Raw genomic sequence first — 18,363 nt, forward strand, 5'->3', positions numbered from 1 at the left:
ATTTTTTTATTTTCTTGTTTGCAAAATCCATGTGTAATAATCACCAAGAATCCTGATATTCACACAGAGAACTGCTTGTGGCAAACATTTTTAACCACCAAACTAAGATCTTTCTTTTTAAAGATGAAGAAAGATAAGCAGCATTGTTTTTTAGAGATGAGTTTATCATCTCCTCCTCTACACCCATTAGTCCTCAGAAAAGCTATTTCTTGAAACTGAATTTGGAGCTTCTAAAATGGCTTTCACAGTGTTGCTCTCTTCATCTGGGGATTATGGTACTTAGGGAGTGGAGATTTTCAAAGTGAACCTTCCACATTTTTCCAAAATCTTTTGTGGCATCATTTGTGCCTACCTGAGAGTGCAGTTTTTTTTTATGAGGTTGTGATTTTAATTTGTATATACACACGTGCACATACACACAAAAGCATAACAGTGGCTATGAGAAAGAAACGCTTCTCCATGAAACACAGAAGGAACGGGCGAATAGCTGACCCAGGGAAAGTACGAGGTGGTGTTCAGGCCTTATGGTAGTTAGGATTAGGAAATGTCAGGGGCTGTGGTGTATTCTCCAAACTGTAAACTTTGGGAGTCCTACAGAGTGAATGTTAATAAATATTTTTGATAAGGAGAAGGGTTTGGGTTTATAGGGAGCCTAAGAAAGAGAAATGTGGCTGCCCTTCCCCCACAGCTGGCCACTGCTCTGGAGGGGAGAGTATTACACATTTGGGCGTGGACATAGCAACATAGGTGAATACCATTGTTAGTCTCCCACCAAATGCTCTTCTGTATTTTGTTACCTATTAAACCATACAAACTTTCCTATATATCATTAAATTATCACTCAGTACAGTACTTGGACAAAATAGGAATAGTCTACTGTTGACTGTTTTTAGATTAATGACTTTGAATTTTTCCTAACTAAGAGAGATTTTAAGAAGTTAGATAGTCTAATCTCATGAGTCCCAAATATAAAAAAACAAAGGCTCTGCAGGTTTAAGTTTTCCTTTGCCTTTTCTTAAGAATTTAAATATTTTTCTTCAGAGGTTTTCCTTTGGGCTCTTAGATAATGAGTAACAGAAATGAAGGAGGGATACCCAAAGTTATTTCAAAACATAAATGTGTCCTTAAAAACATGGTAATAATTGACAGGGTTTTTTAAATGAGAGAAGTTTCTAGCTAAATGTCCTGCTTCACCCCCCCCCCCCAATCACCACACTGAGTTCTTTGTGGGAAATATGTGGTAGCTCTTTGGGAAGAAGTATTAAGTTTGTGAAAAGAGATGAAGAGTTGCCAGGACCACGGTAAGCAAAGGACTGAGAGAAGGAAAAAGGTGGACAGAGCTAGACCCTAAAAGGATGCTAAGATCCCTCGAGAAGTCTTTTAGTAAGAAGCCCTCATTAGACTGTGAGTGCCTAATGGACAGGAATGCATCTCACTGGTCCTTGCAGTCTTCTTCCCAGCCCATGCCTTTGTACTTGAAGGCCATGGTCATCTGAGTGCACTACAATTCAAGCCTGTGAGGTGGAGAGAAAAGGGTGGGCGAGGTATAGTTCATCGTCTTAGAGGCCTCAGTATTGTCAAGACCCCCCCCCTTTTTTTTTTGAGCGCACAAGACTCTTAATCACCTTTTCATTTGTGTTCTGTTTCTTGGCCTGCATCGGGAGCTCATAGCAGCATGCTACTGACAGGTGATTGTGAACTAAGTGTTAAAGCAGAAGGCAACAGAAAATGAGGGAATGTCAACTTGAAGCCGTGTGTGTTTTTGTGAACAGCATTTACCACTTTCTTAAAGAGTCTGTTAGAGAAAAAATAATGCAGGGAGCAAATTTTAGTCAGCTCGTTAGGTTCTGAACTGGACAGACTTTGTACCTTGGCATATGAGTAGCGATTCTAGAACCTTTTGAACTTTTGCCACCAAGTAATTCTGAAAAGACTGACAGCAAGCAGTAGATAATGGAAAAAGCCAGTGTCCTCTGCCCGAGAAGTTAAGGTACGTATTGTTCAGGTGGTTAAAGAAACTGCCTAGCACAACAACAATAGCTGGTAAGTAGCAGGATCATTCAGAGAGGAAGGGATGGATCACAGGATGGTTGCTGTGCTGAACTTTCCCCCTAGAATTCATGATCGTTGGCCAAGCATGGTGGTTTACGCCTGTAATCCCAGCACTTTGGGAGGCTGAGGCGGGCAGATCATGAGGTCAGGAGATCGAGACCATCCTGGCCAACATTGTGAAACTTCATCTGTACTAAAAGTACAAAAAAGTTAGCTGGGCACGGTAGCGTGTGCCTGTAGTTTCAGCTTCTCGGGAGGATGAGGCAGGAGAATTGCTTGAACCCGAGAGGCAGAGGTTGCAGTGAGCTGAGATCACACCACTGCGCTCCAGCCTGGGCATCAGAGCGAGACTGTGTCTCAGAAAAAAAAAAAAAAAAATTCATGATCATTGTAGGAATTCGCAGTGTAGGGGAAATGGTGCAGATTTTATAATCAGGAAAGACCTATATTCAGTTCTCCATTTGACCACTCTCTAGCAGAGACATGGGAACAGTTACTTAATTTCTCTGACCGTTTCCTCACTTGGGAATAGGGCTTTTGCAGATCTGTTGGAAAATATTAAGGCCAAGAGGGGTTTAAAATGTGAAGTTGTCTAGCACTGAATAGGAGCTTAATATCTATCAGTTCCTTTCTGCTTCAATCAAAACTGAGCTTTATATGTAGAATAATTATTGTTTGTATTCCATTCTCCATTTTGAGTATGGAACCATGAATGCCAACAACTTGATGATAAAAGGAGCCGTTTGTCAGAGATAGTCCTGTAAGCGCTTTGTAACCTGGTAGACTGTGCATGTAAGGTCAGGCAGGTTACAAATGCGAATCACCATAGCCGGCACACTCTGCATACAGCAGATTCTTAAGCCATCTATGTACTCTTTTTAACACTATACTGAAGTCCACTTAAGTCAGAGTTCAACAAAATGAATGAATGTAATCCTAGGACTATGGAACTTTTCGGTGATTACATAGCACAGAGAACTACGGAATCATTTTCTGGAAGAATGCACCATGCGATTATGCTCCATGTGGAATTGGTATATGTAAATGTTGGTAGACTGTGAGGATGAGGTTGACAGGTTGATCTGAATAAAGATCCTAGGAGGAACGGAGGATACTATGTAGTTTTGTTGTTACTGTTGTTCTGCAGTTCCTGGCTGCTCAGTGTTGGCAGCTGTGTGCACGCTTTCTCTTTTGAGCCAGCGAGGCACAAGACAAGTAATTTCCCATCCTGAATCTCTCACAGCTGCTGAGCTGTAGTGGCTATACTGGGATGTGGCTATTAACTTTGAAAATTTGCATAAATCCAGCCCCCACCCCCCTGCAAAGGCTCAGTCTTGTCTTTACACTTTCCCCGAGGTGATTATTTTCTGGGGGTGGGGTGGGGGTTGGGGGGGTGAAGAAAAGAGGAAAAAGAAGGCCAACCACTCTGGGCGCTGGCGGAGGAAGCGTGGAGTCCCTTGATCTAGGTCCTTGTGGGGAGGGGAGAACCCAACCAGCAGCTGCAAACGGAAGGACTGTGAGCGAGCGGGCGGGCGGGCGGCTGGCAGCGAGGCCACCGGCAGGGGGGGCCCGGGCCGAGGCCGCGCCACCTCGGCACCACGCGGGCAGCCGGTGCGGCGGGGTCGCCGCGGCCAGGGGAGCGCTGGGTGCCTACCATGGCAGTTATGCAAGCGGTGGCCCCCTGGTCCTGGCTCCCCGCCGCCCTGAGCTCCTTCCTCCCCGCTGCCGACACTCGGATCTCTCTCGCTCTTTCTCTCTCCTGTGTTTTCAAACAGGAAGTGCACGGCTGTCTATAACGTGCTGCCGGGTCCCAGGATGGAGGAGTGAAGTCTCTCGTCGCCGCTGTTCCAGCCTCCGGAGCTCGCCCAAGCCGAGTCCCCAGAGAGAGCCCTGAGGGAACAGGGTGGCCGCTTGGTCCAGGTGCGCAGGGCCGGGTCCGGGTTCAGGGCGCGGGTCTGTGTCCAGGGCGCGGGTGGGGAAGTCCATGGCACGAAGCGCTGCTACGGTCGGCTCTGCATCTCCAGCTCTGTACTGCAGCTTCACTTGCCCGCCCCCCACCACTGGCTTCTCACCCAGGGTCTCTGCCAAACTCTGGCTGCTGCCGCCCTGGGTTCGGGCCGGGGGAAGGCCCTGGGCGTGCACTGCGGACCCGCCTGCCAGGACTCTTCTAGTGTTCTTTCCAGGCTGGGTTGCCCCGGGCTGCGCTGGGATTGCCAGTGCCCGGGGAGTCTTCCTGGAGCCCCCAGCTGCCCTCTCCACCCTCTCCTCGGGCTGCTGCTGCTTGAAGCAGCAGCTCTTTGTTCCTCCCTTGCTGGTCTGAGGTCATGCACATAAATGTCCTGGGAGGTAGGGGAGTGTGAGGGTAAGGGGTTGGGACGTAGGGAAGAAGAAGAGGAAGAGGAGGATGAGTTGTGGGTGAAGTGTAAGGTGGACAGGAGAAAAGAATCTTAGTGTCCGTGCTCAGAAATCAGCTCTTCAGCTGCTGAAGCAGAGGACCCCGGTTCCTTGGTTTCTGTTTTGGGAAAGCCAGGCCGTGCCAAACGGAGGGAATTAGTGATGCAGACACACACCGGAAAGGTAGGGACCGGGAATGAGGCACAGCAGCGAGTTCTGAGGTGTTTAGTCTGCTGTCTGGCTTGTTAACTCCACTGTGGTTTCTTAGCCAGGCTTCCTCGCCGAGACACAAGGTACTTTAACATATGAGCCAGGCGTCTTTATTTATTCCATTTGTCATCAAAGTAAAATTGAGAGTGACTTTTCTCAAATTCACCAGGTAGATTTTAATTTCACGTTCACTTCGTGTTCCATCTCAAATGTTCATAGAAGGAGAATAAAACGCTAGGGTTGGTTTTATGCTACAGACGTTTTCCATCTTTATTTCCCTGGCAGCTCCTCTTTCTCCAGACTAACTCAGATTGACTTCTCCCCTCAGTGAAAGCCTAACCTTCTTTTACCGCCTGTTTATCTACCTGGTGAAACTCCAGTCTTGAGGAGGACACTAAGGGGAGTGGGATGGCTAAGAAGAATCAGTTTGACGGGATCATTATATGGCCTCAAATTAAATGTTTGAGTCCTATTAAGGCCAGTGGCATCTTCTTTTTATTTCCGAGGAAGGGATGTGAGCATATGACTAGAGGGGAGGAAAGTGAGACTCTGCCAAAGAAGGTCTCTCCCTGTAGCACAGAGGAAAAGTGCATCTGTGTAGCACAGTATCACATACACTGCATGCTTTCACTTTATTGGGTAGCCAAGCCATCTAAGGAGTCAGGGTTAGGTGTAGAATTTACATTCATGACGTGGCATGCTGACTATAGCATTCTGATGCTGAAAATTTTATAAAACATATTTACTACATAATTAAGTTTGCTTTGAAAGGAAAATTTACCAGGGTGGTACAAATTTACCAGCTTGAGTACAAAACATGTACTCATTAAGTACATGGCATTACGTAGCCAAAATGCACTATGAAAACTGAACAATTAAACTTATCATTCCTAGACAGACATGGACTTCTTAAGTTTGAATTTAATTGTGAGATGGCTGTGTTTATGCCTCTTGCCAAATACATCATGAAAAGTGAGAAAGTAATCGAGAGAGATTGTTTTTATTTTGAGACGGATTTTCATTCTGTCACCCAGGCTGGAGTGCAGTGGCGCAATCTCGGCTCACTGCAACCTCTGCTGCCTGGGTTCAAGCGATTCTCCTGCCTCAGCCTCCCGAGCAGCTGAAATTACAGGCATGCGCCACCACACCCAGCTAATTTTTGTATTTTTAGTAGAGACAGGATTTTGCCATGTTGGCCAGGCTGGTCTCGAACTCCTGACCTCAAGTGATCTGCCCACCTTGGCCTCCCAGAATACTGGGATTACAGGTGTGAGCCACCACACTCAGCCAGTCAAGAGAGATTCTTGAAAGACCTGTACAACCATAGTGTTTTGCATCTACTTTATTTATTTTTTATTTTATTTATTATTATTTTTTTGAGACAGAGGAGTTTCACTCTTGTTGCCCTGGCTGGAGTGCAGTGTTGTGATCATGGCTCACTGCAACCTCCGTCTCCCAGGTTCAAGCGATTCTCCTGCCACAACCTCCCGAGTAGCTGGGATTACAGGCACACGCTACCACGCCCAGCTAATTTTGTATTTTTAGTATTGGTGGGGTTTATCTATGTTGGTCAGGCTGGTCTCAAACTCCTCACGCCGTGATCCACCTGCCTGGGCCTCCCAAAGTGCTGGGATTACAGGCATGAGCCACTGCACCCAGTCGCTGCCTCTACTTTTATACCTATGTGTGTTCTTTGCACTCCCCCCCTCCCAGTTTATTAATTTATTTGGGGACTTTCTTTAGCATCTGTCACTCTGCTCTAAGATACAGTAAAACAGCTTTTGTGAGCCTCAAAATCTCTCTCCCATTTAGGAACTGAGTCTCCTTCCATTCTAGTGATATTTAAACTCAGAAATCATAACTGGCCTTTAGATTGTCATTTTCTATTTACACAGTATATATGATTTTTTTTTTTTTTTTTTTTACTCCCTTCAACAGAGGTAAACTCTTCTTGCTCCTTTCAGTGATGTGGTGAAGTAGGATTCATTTTCTCCAGTTTATGGAGAGAGGAAACAGGCTGATGAGATGTAACTTGTCAGTGGTCGTATTAGTAAATGGAGTTGTTGGTACCTGAACAAGGGTCCTTTGATGTAATCCATGGCTCTTTTGTAGTCTGGAAAGCTGCTGCCTAAGGAAGAGGTGGCAGTGCTGATTCAGGTGGTCCTTCGCCATTCCAAAAGAAAGCTGGATTGCCTTACCGAATCTCCAGGTTTTTCGTTATTCCTCTTCACTCAGGCTCTGCCCAGAGCTCAAGGCTTGTTTTCATTTTTAAAGCAGTTTTTTTTTTTCATATTTGAAATTTACACTTCCTGTGTGTCTGTGACTAGATTTAGCTGTGTTTGCACAAATGTGATTTGTATTCTGCTGCCAAAATTCTAGTAGTATATTTTAATTTACAGGTATCTTTTGTCAGGTTTTAGTGAGTAAGTATCTTTCCAAGGGATCAGATTACCATATTTTAATTTTTTAGAATTTAAACAACCTCTTCTGGCTTACTCCTAGGGCAGTTTATATCCCAGAAAATTAATTAATTAGTAAATGATATATATGACTCTCCAGTCCCCACTACTACCACCGTGCACATCTCCTACGCTTTCATTCCAGCTCACGGTAATCCACTGAGGGGTTCACATTACAGAACAACGTAAGCAAACCCATGTAACTTTAAATTATAGATTAGATATTTTTGTAACATTCCTTAGATGCAAGTAAGTTTATTTCCTTACCTTTGTAGCACTTAAAGTTGAGACTCTGTAGTTATGGTTTTAATGTTGCACCATTAACTAAACTGTAAAATTATGGTTTAATTTGTTGTACTGCAAATTAAAATTTGGAGTACATTTTTCATAAGTGTTGGATAAGATATTTGTTTTCTCTGCAATAATTGGAATATTCATAGTGGCCTATAACTTACCCTCTGTAAAACTGTGGTCAAAACCCTCAGGGAGAGGAGGAGGTAAAGGAGGAGCAAAACGGAGGAAATGAGAGCTCATTCTATTATAAGGGAGGAATGAAATGATACATATATGGTTCCCTAATACACAGTGCACTGCCTTTTCTGTCTATTGGTGAGTTGCAGTGGCTTGTGAACTAGCCGTGTATCTCTTCCAACAGAAAGGCTAAAAATGAAAGAGTAACTAGCTTTGATGTTAAATGCCAAGGAAAAGTTAATGGCCAAGAGGGGACTAGGAGTGGAAATAAATGCAAGTTAAGATTTCATTTTTTCAAAACTTTTTTTCCCTTCTTGTATATTATAAAGTAAAAAATACCTTCTTAGTCAAATTGTAAACTATAATGCAGTGGCTCCTGACACTTACAAAAATCAGGAAGCTTTTATTTAATATTAAAATATTTCAATGAACTTAACTGGTTCACTGTTTTACTTCGTATCTCTTATAATTGCAAATGTTTCATGAGAGTTATTTAATATCACTCAGCTGAGTATATATTGCAAGTAATGACTTCATCATCTTCCTGTGTTTGTAAAATAGCATTACATGTACGTATGAGATAGGAATTCAGCCTACAGACCTCTTGCAGTGCCCTGAAGTCTACAGGTGGGGAATCGAGGCCAAAGCAAAACAACTGCTCCAGACTGAAAATGCTGAAATGGTGATGAAAAATGCATAATATGTTAGCCATCAGATTATAAAGATTCCCAGGTGGAATTTTTCCTCTTTGTTGTACATTAAATGGATGATGTGTTAAGCCCTGATTTTGGATCTGGTCTTGTTTCTGGGCTCATTGTTTTTCATGGTCAGCTTTGAGATCTTTGCAGTTAGTCATGGATAACTGGATTTCTCTTTAAGAGCATTTTCCCTACTTTACTTCTGTGAATATCCCTTCCCTGTTTTTGTAGAGTCAGGACTTTGAGGCCAGTTTCAGAATCATGACAGTCATAGCCACCACCACCACCACCAGCCCTATGTTCATTTCCCAGAAGCTAAAAGAGGCTTCCCAATCTTAACCTTTACAATTTGTGGCAAGTTTAAGGAAAGGGAGATAGGATTTGTCCCTGTTCTGCAGTGGGAAAAACTGATGTGTGAATTCATATTGAATTAGTCTCTGATTTCTGTATGTGTGTTGTATGACATGAATATAAGTCATTCTGCTTAAGATAGGTTGAGCAGGGTGTGGAAATCTAATAGGGTTATTTCATGAAGTTCCTTTATTTGGTTAAAAGAAATCACTTCCTATCTATTGAACACCATATTTTTCAGGCACTGACAAATAGACATTGATTATCTCTAATCCTCCTGGTATTATGCAGAGTGGGTAATGACCCTGTTTTTTTTGTTTTTGTTTTTGTTTTTTTTTTTCTGAGACAGAATCTCGCTGTTGTCACTCAGGCTAGAGTTCAGTGACTCGATCTTGGCTCACTGCAAGCTCCGCCTCCTGGGTTCATGCCATTCTTCTGCCTCAGCCTCCCCAGTAGCTGGGACTACAGGTGCCCACCACCACACCCGGCTAATTTTTTGTACTTGTAGTAGAGACGGGGTTTCACTGTGTTAGCCAGGATGGTCTCGATCTCCTGACTTCGTGATCTGCCCGCCTCGGCCTCCCAACATACTGGGGTTACAGGCATGAGCCACCGTACCCGGCCAGTAATCTTGTTTTATGTGAACAAACTGAGGCAGGCAGAGACTCCAAGTCACACAGACAAGCTAAGGCCTGGACTCCGATCCAGATTTGTGCAGTCTCCAATGCTGAAACATTTCTCTCACTGTATATCCTGCTTTCTTTGTTCTTAAACTAGCCTATGTAAAGAAATGATCATGGTTTGTTTAGTCTTACGTACCCTTTCAGCAAAGGTTAAGTTAAAACTGTAGACAATGTGGAGACAGTACAAATAGGGACATGAAAGGGTCAACATTTTTATGAATATTTTTGGCTGGGTTAAGTTAAAATTGTAGACAATATGGAGACAGTATGAATAGGGACATGAAAGGGTCAACTTTTTAATGAATATTTTTGGCTTCCATGTAGTATGTATTCATTTTTTTCTAAGGAACCTAGGCATATGGAATTTATTGGCCTTCATGAGAATTTCTTGAGGCAGTATTGACCACAAACAATATTGCTGGATCATAGGATATATGCATACTAGGAACTGCATAATTTTACTGGGAACTGCACAGATAGTTGCCAACTTTATATCTCCACCAATACTGCATAATGCCTTTTTTTTTTTTTTTTTTTTTAACAAATTTCCTGATTGTTGCCAACCTGATAAATGTTGATTATACCTAATGGTTTAATTTTGCCTTTTTCTGATTGCTAGTAAGGCTGGACATGTCTTCATTTACTTAATTTAATTTTCCTTTTCCATGAATTGTCGTTTTATGTCTTTAGCCTGCCCTTTATTTTCTGTTGGATCTCTTGCCTTTTTCTTGTTAGAACTTCTTGAGAGAATTTTTGTAGTATCTCTTGTGTATTCTAGAAATTAATTCCTCTTTGTCTTTAGACATTGTGAGTAACTTTCTTCTAGTGTGTCACTTTCCTAATAACTTTGTCTACGGTGTCTTTCAGTAATAGCAGCAATAAAATCTTTAGTTTTAATGTTGTTATCTCATCACTTTATACTATTATTATGGTCTGTGCGTTTTGAGTCAGTTAAGAAATCATCCCCTATTCTGGGCTCACAATATTGTCTCTCCTCATTTTCTTTTGTTAATTTCAAAGGTTTACTCTTATCATTTGGGTTTTTAAACCATTTGGAATTTGAGATATGAAGTATTAATCCAATTTTTATTTAAAAAATCTGGTCATGTTGTGAGCCACATTTCCCAGCACTATTTGCCAACTAATACATTCTTTCTCCGCAGAGTTTTGGTGCTACCCCTAGGATGTAAGTGCATATATATAGAGGTCTCTTTCTGAGATCTCTGTTTGGTTCCAGTTGACGTCATTGTGTGTTCTTGGGCCTTTGATACACTGTTTTATTTATTTATTTTTTTTTAAATTTTAAGTTTTGGGGTACAAGTGCAGGTTTGTTACAAAGGTAAACTTGGGTCATGGGGGTTTGTTGTACAGATTATTTTATCACCCAGGTATTAAACCTAGTACCCATTAGTTATTTTTCCTGATCCTCTTCCTCCTCCACTCTCCAAAAGGCCCCACTGTGTGTTATTTCCCTCTGTGTGTCCATGTGTTCTCATCATTTAGCTCCCACTTATAAGTGAGAACATGTGGTATTCGGTTTTCTGTTCCTGTGTTAGTTTGCAAAGGATAATGGCCTCCCACTCCATCCAAGTCCCTGCAGAGGACATGATCTTGTTCTTTTTTATGAATTTTTTATGTTCTTTTTTATTAAGGAATACATAGTATTCCTTAGTGTATATGTACCTCATTTCCTTTATCCAGCCTGTCATTGATGGACATTTAGGTTGACTCCATTTCTTTGCCATTGGATACACTGTTTTAATTGTTGCATGTATCTTTATATAACATGATCTTATTAGCATGACTTCTTGTTACATGTACATTTATATAACTTGACCTTATTGTTATGATTGATACATCGATACAAATTTAAAAGTTCGAGACTTTAAGATTATTTTGAGGCGGATTCCTTGCCCTTATTTGCATGTGTTAACTTTTTGCAACTACACATTTTCTAAAAACACATTTCTAAAAGACACATTTTTCTAGAAATGTGTGGACCTGTCTAGGAGTATTGTTTAATTTCCTTACTTGGTAACATAATTTTAATATTGCTGACATTACATTTTCTTCTGTGTGTGTGTTTTTTTGTTTTTTGTTTTTTTTGTCTTTTCTTTCCTTCTTTTGTTAGCAGTTATGACTCCCTTTCATACTTGGTCATCTGTGTAGGACAGTGGTGTCTCATTTCAAAGGCTTGTCCTCCTCTATTGCTCTGTATGTGCCTATAGAGCTATGATGTACATTCCTGGTATGGCTTTAGAATGAATGTTTTATGAGTGTGATGCTGTACTGACTGCATGGGTGTATACTCTTGAAAGTCTCTTAATTATAGATGTCTCTTTATTATTGGGACAACTTTGTCAGTTTCAGCTTGATTTTCTCCAAGTTTACTTCGCTCTGATCTTCTCAGTTTAGTGGGTCTTATTCTTCCCCCTGTCTGCAATTTATGTCACACTGAATGCTAGGTCAGTTTATTTGATAAGTGGGTGTTTGGGGTGTTTGTGTGCCTGTGCAGAGTACAATGTATTTTCCCCTTATCTTTTTTTTTTTTTTTTTTTTTTTTTTTTGAGACGAGAGTCTTGCTGTGTTGCTCAGGCTGGAGTGCAATGGCATGATCTTGGCTCACTGCAACCTCTGCCTCCTGGGTTCAGGTGATTCTCCTGTCTCAGCCTCCCGAGTAGCTGGAATTACAGGTGCACACCACCATGTTCAGCTAATTTTTTGTATTTTAGTAGAGACGGGGTTTCACCGTGTTGCCCAGGCTGGTCTCGAACTCCTGAGCTCAGGCAATCTACCTGTCTCGGCCTCCCAAAGTGCTAGGATTAGAGGCATGAGCCACCACGACCGGCATCACCTTGGTTTTTAAAATGTGATGAAACCATGTTGTGTACATAGCATGGCATATTATTATAAATAAATTTGAAATCATGATGGGGACAAATTTAGGTCTCAAAATAGATATTGTGTGACAAGGTTAGGCTAAGACAAAGATGTTAACCTTGGCCAATAGTTAACAGGATTACAGAGATAATAGCTGTATTTTTTCTTTTTAGTGTCTGTAGTTCTTCAGGTGCTTTATGGACACAGGAGAGAGTTGCAGTCTTTTTAGTTAACTGCTGAGATTTACCAAGCTTGCACAAAGTCTGATAAAATCATAATATAGAATGTTTTAGGGTCCAAAACCTGCTGAGACAGATAAGACCGGTGTCTGTGGGCTGTTGGAATTGTTCTCCTATTGTTCTTTAAATGGGATTTATTAGGTATTCTCTTGAGTTTGATTATAACAGCCCTAGCTAGTGACCTTACTAAACTTACATGCTCATTAGAGGACTTTATCAGTATGGAAGTTCTCCATTTCTCATTCAGATTCCTCTGTGCTCCCCTTAGCAGCTGTCCTACGAGCCTTCCCTCTTATTCAATTATTGTAATGTAATTGGCAGCCAAACTACTTCATCCTTTCAACAGGAGACATTTGCTGAGCTTCAAATTATTAAATCTTAGTCCCCGCCCCTCCCTGTCATCCCCCACCTCCTGTGTACCGGTCATTTTGTTAAGTTCTGAGGATGCAATGTGAGTATCAAATGGTGCCTAACCTCTGAAGATAGACTCATAAACCACTAACTGGAACTTAACTTTTTTCTTTTTTTTTTGAGACGGAATCTCACTCTGTCACCCAGGCTGGAGTGCAGTGGCGCAATCTTGGCTCACTGCAAGCTCCACCTCCCGGGTTCACACCATTCTCCTTCTTCAGCCTCCCAAGTAGCTGGGACTACAGGTGCCTACCACCATGTCCGCTAAATTTGTTTGTTTGTTTGTTTGTATTTTTAGTAGAGATGGGGTTTCACTATGTTAGCCAGGATAGTCTCGATCTCCTGACCTCGTGATCCACCCACCTCGGCCTCCCAAAGTGCCAGGATTACAGGCGTGAGCCACCGCGCCCGGCCCTGGAACTTAACTTTTTTATAACTTAAGGCACTTTTTAGCAATATATTGTGATGATGATGATGATAAGGAGTAGGGCACATAGGAGGGAGTGATTTGTTCTTTCTTGTTCGCGAGGAAGGAATTCTTAAAGGAGGTGATTTTGGTGCTGAATATTGAGAGGCTGAGATCATTTACCAGGCTGAGGTGGAGAAAGGACAGACAGAGTAAACAGCCCAGGTTCAGAGCCCCAAAGAGCTCAGTGAGTGCGGAACATGAACTATGAGTGAATGGAGCCAAGCGATGGTGGTGCAGAGGGGAGAAGAGGCCAGAGGTGCCTACTGGCTTGGATTCTTGGTCAAACCCATGTCTAGGGTCGTGCATGTCATTTCTGGAAGTGTGAACTTTATCCTGACAGCATTGTGGAGTCATTAAAGGTAAAATAAATGTTCCAGTCACTGTCTTCAGATATGTGAAAAGAAAGCAGGGAGCAGTCTAGTGGCTGCTGTAATAATCCAGGCAGACATCATAATCCAGGCACCAAACTAAGGTGATGAAGGTGAGAAAGGAAAGGAGAGACTGGATTGGAGAAATGCTTAGGAGAAATAACTAGTTACTGATTAGATGGAAAGTAGGAAGGGAGTAAGAGGAAGGAAAAAGATAATACTTAATTCTTCTGGTTTGAATGACTCACTGTCTGAAGGTGTCATTAGTAAGGATGGAAAACATAAGTTGGGGGACAATCGTGAGTTGAAGTGGAGTTGGGGTGTCTGTGGGGCATTCTTTTGATCTTCAGAGGCCTGAGCCCCAGTAGAGAAGTGAGGGCTGGAGACAGTTACTGAATTGACTAGGATTGATCGTGGTAGCCATGAATGTCGTTGAGACTCCACAGGGATGGCCAAAGGATCAAAGACTGAGCAGACAAAAGAAGAGGAAAATCTGAAAACAAAAGTGACAACATTGAGTCCCAGGTGCTTTGGTTTGTTTGTTTTTTATATATTATATAATTCTTACAACAATCTGTGACATAATTATGTTATTGTCTTTTACAGACAGGGTGTCTAAACCTCAGGTGAGCAACTTGCCATGCTGCCCAGAGAGTAGATAGGGAAAAGCTGTTAGGTCCTGTCAGGGCACAAGAAGATCCGGTAGAGTGAATATTGAATATAGGAGATTGGATCTGACAGCGAGGTATTCGGTACCCACTGAATCAGAGGAGCTCTAAAGCCCTAACACTGGATTGTCACCAGTGAGGAAAGAGGAGGAGTTGAGAAGTGGGGGCAGCAGATGGAGAGAGAGTGAGAGAGCACAGGCAGGGGAGCGAGCAGACGCACGCAGGTGTGTACATATTTTTGTGAGGAATTGTGTGTATGTGTGTGATAGTGACTAGAGCTTAGAAGAGGAAATCATTAATGGAGTAAAGTTCCAGAAAAGATAGGGGGGCCAAGTTCTAGAGCACAAGCATGCTCAAAGGGGTTGTTACAAAAGGGAATTGGGATGTTTCTTCCATTGGGACAGGAGAAGACAAGGAAGAGATGTGTGGCTGTAGGTGAATATGCAAGTGGATGGGAAAGAAGTTGAGAAAATTTGTTCCTGATAGCTTGGATATTTTCAGTAAAGGAGGCGATGAAATCTGCTGCGAGTGTGGGGCCTTGAGGAGACAACTGGAAGTTAGTAACAGTTACCTTTGTAAAAGGAGCCCAGTGCTTTAGGATGAGTGATAGCTGTGCATCATTGAAGGCCCATTTGGGGTTTTGTCATTGGTGGTTAGGTGCTGATGGAGGATTTTTTTTTTTTTCTGTTTGATAGAGCACTGTAATATGAACAGCATGAATGACCTTTTAAAATAGATTGCACAGACCTTGCCTGAAACATTAAGTTTGGATGGTGATTTAAAGATGGGACGGGAGGAGAGAAGGAGCAGCAGACTGAACGAATGTTAGGGAACTTGAGTTCTAGTCCTAGTTCTTCCATTTAATGGAAGATGGGGAGTTCTTCCTCCTCATCTTTCAATGGAGGAAGTTGCATTTAATGTCCTCTCAAGTCTCCTGTAAATCTCAGAACTTCTGAGATTAGCACATTATTAGACAAAAATGAATGGAGAAGAGAGTAAGAGCAGCTAGAGTCCTATCACTTACCATTTATGGGTTCTTCTGATAGCAGCACTAATCCCAGAGCCTTTGGGAAGTTGACAGCATGAAAGCAGGACAACTGTCAGATAACCGTACCCAGGTGTCTGCAGTTGTGTCTGTGCATGGCAATGGGAGAGGGGTAGCAAGTCAGAAAAGGGGAAGGACAGGAGCATGAAGCTGTGATGGGATTTGTGCATGAGGTAGACTGTGTGGATTTACCCTGTGCCCCTCCTGCTGAGTGCCACGGTTCCCTGAGGAATCACTGGTAGCAGATAATTTAGTCATTTCATAAGAGGAGGTGATGCTCTTTGCATTCATCTCTATGTTGTTTCTCTGGTTGCGTTTTCTTTTTTTCTAGGCTGATTTCTCTCTCTTAGTTAAAAGTGTGTTATTGTAGAAGAGAATTGAACAGTTGGAGAAGGCTAAGTATTCATAGGATCTTATCTTAAGAGTCCTTTCTCCTTTCCGCTTCCATCACTGCACCTTGAATGTCTTTGCCTATAGATTTTGAAGGATTTCATCACTCTTCTGAGTTGGCTATATTCTTCCTCTGGAAGGTGTACTTATTCTTCAAAGCCATTTAACTGTCTGAGCCCCCTTTTAAGAACAGGGATAACATCTTAAAGCCCTCAAGGTGTGGTTAGCATTAAAAGGTGAATCCAGTCAGATGAGTGGCTCCAGAGATTATTGTAATAATTTAACAAGCCTAAGCAGGTGATAGGACACTCCTTTGTAAATTAAGCCTCTAATCTTTCTTTATACTCACGGAGATTTGAGAGAAACCTGGGAATTTCCTTTTCCCCCCATTAAGCTATTACACAACTTAATGCTTGGAAAATTCTTCACAGGAAAAAACAGGGTGTAACAGTTTTTGTGAGGCATCTTTTAAAAATTCACCCTTTTAGCTGAAGTCTGAGAATACAATTCCCTCTCCACTCCCTTGCTCTAGTTTCTTTCTGAAAGTCTTAATTTCTCCATATAATTAAATACTCTTCAAAGTGAAAATAGTTAAAAAATTAAAACCACTTAAACTGAAAGTTAAAACATTGTTCATAAATGTGTTCTTCCATTTCCTGAGAAACAACAGGAAAGATTTGCTTTCTCAAAATAAACTAAGTAGCCTGACTATGAAGTCAGACCAATAGAGATCAAAGATTCACGCATCATCACACAATGGGAAATTTTTAGTCATTTTTCTAACCACAAAAATAAGTCTAATGCTAGTTTTGGGGGTTTGTTTTGTTTTGTTGCCTGTGGCATCAAGATATGTATGTATAATTCAGAATGTACCTTTGGCATGTTTGAAATTGACTTATGTGACTATCTAGTGTGCTGAAAGAGCCTATTTTCAAGACATATTTGATGAGTGTGAACATGCTACATATGCAGCGATGGAAAATAGCCTTCTTGGGCATTAAATTTAGGAAGAATATAGAAAACCAGCTGACTTTTTATATCTGTTTAGCATCTAAAATTAAAATTAAACTTGCTAGATCAGTAAATAATTGCATAGCTATGTTAGTAGCAAAAGTTTAGCAGCTCATGTTGAACACTGAACCATATTGAAAAAGGCATCTGCTACAGTAATCTCACACACACACACACACACACACACTCAGGTAGGAATAACAGCATTTATTAATATTTCTCTATTTCCAGAAATAAGATATGAGAGGTTATTTCAAAGAAAAAAAGTAAATGCTCTTATGGTTGGCAGATTTTTATTTGTGGGATACAAGCAAGATGAGGGAGCACATGCATGCAGTATTCATCTATCATTAATTTGTGTCAAATAAAGTGATTCTATATTCCTCAAATGGTGTAAAATAGGTCAACATTTTGTCTTTCACAAAAAGATAGAAAATCAGACCTCCAATTTACTGCTGTGATCTCAGCTTCCTTTTCAAATCCCTTAGGTATTTTAAACCTAAGTCTTTATATTTAAAATGGGTCTCTTGTAGACAGTATATATTTGGGTCTTGTTTTCTTTGTCTGCTCTGACAATCTGTGTCTTTTAATTCTTATGTTTAGGTAATTTACATGTAAAGTGGTTATTGATATAGTTGGATTAATATCCACCATGCTTGTAACTGTTTCCTATTCATTGCATATGCTGTTTCTCCCCCAACTTGACTGCCTACTGTGGTTTTAAGTTAACATTTTATATAGTTCCATTTTATCTCCTCTTTTAGCATATCAATTATACTTTCTTTTTAAAAAGATTTTACCCTAGAGTTTATAATTGATTTTAGGTTCTTAAAATGAAAAAATACCCCAAAACATATGTATGTGTATGCATAGAAAAAAATTTGAAGGCTTTACAACAAGACATTAAGAGTAATTATTGGGGCCAGGCACGGTGGCTCACGCCTGTAATCCCAGCATTTTGGGAGGTGAGGCAAGTGGATCACCTGAGGTCAGGAGTTCAAGACCGGCCTGACCAACATGGAGAAACCCCATCTCTACTAAAAAATATACAATTAGCTGGGTGTGGTTGCGCATGCCTGTAATCCCAGTTACTCGGGAGGCTGAGGCAGGAGAATCGCGTGAACCTGGGAGATGGAGGTTGTGGTGAGCTGAGATCACACCTTTGCATTCTAGCCTGGGCAACAAGAGCGAAACTCCATCTCAATAATAATAATAATAATAATAATTATCTCTGGGTGGTAAGATTATAGATGATTTTGACTTTTTATAATTTTTTGTATTATCTGATTAAAAAAAAATAACAAACAGGTATTTTATAATCAGAAACAATGAAGTTCTTTCCATTTTGGTGAGAAAGAAAGAGGTAAATCACAGCAAAATAAGCTGAAAATCTGTGGTTCTAAAATGTATACTCTCTCTCTGCTTCCATCTTGAGATAAGCCCATTATCCCATAATAATCTGCACTCCACTGGTGGGAAAAAGGAAAGGGGTTGACTGCTTTTAAGCTAGCATTGGGAAGGTTGTCAGCCCCTGTTGTATACCTTCTGTGCCTACACAATGAAA

At 41.4% G+C, this 18,363-nt stretch overlaps 1 protein-coding gene across 6 annotated transcripts in view; it reads left to right on the forward strand.

The window, feature by feature from the left end:
* The window catches only part of LRRC8D (leucine rich repeat containing 8 VRAC subunit D), a 118,673-nt gene that overhangs the window by 19,098 nt on the left and 81,212 nt on the right, over positions 1-18,363 (forward strand). For 4 of the 6 annotated variants that reach the window (XM_050806389.1, XM_050806378.1, XM_050806360.1 and 1 more), the window contains one exon: positions 3,828-3,972. The gene's annotated coding sequence lies outside the window, so the exon portion shown is untranslated. Of the gene's footprint in view, positions 1-3,455; positions 3,569-3,694; positions 3,973-18,363 lie in introns of those variants that run through there. The other 2 variants (XM_050806352.1, XM_050806370.1) reach the window with 2 other exon arrangements.

The sequence above is a fragment of the Macaca thibetana genome, chromosome 1 (assembly GCF_024542745.1).
Source record: "Macaca thibetana thibetana isolate TM-01 chromosome 1, ASM2454274v1, whole genome shotgun sequence".
NCBI lineage: Eukaryota > Metazoa > Chordata > Mammalia > Primates > Cercopithecidae > Macaca > Macaca thibetana.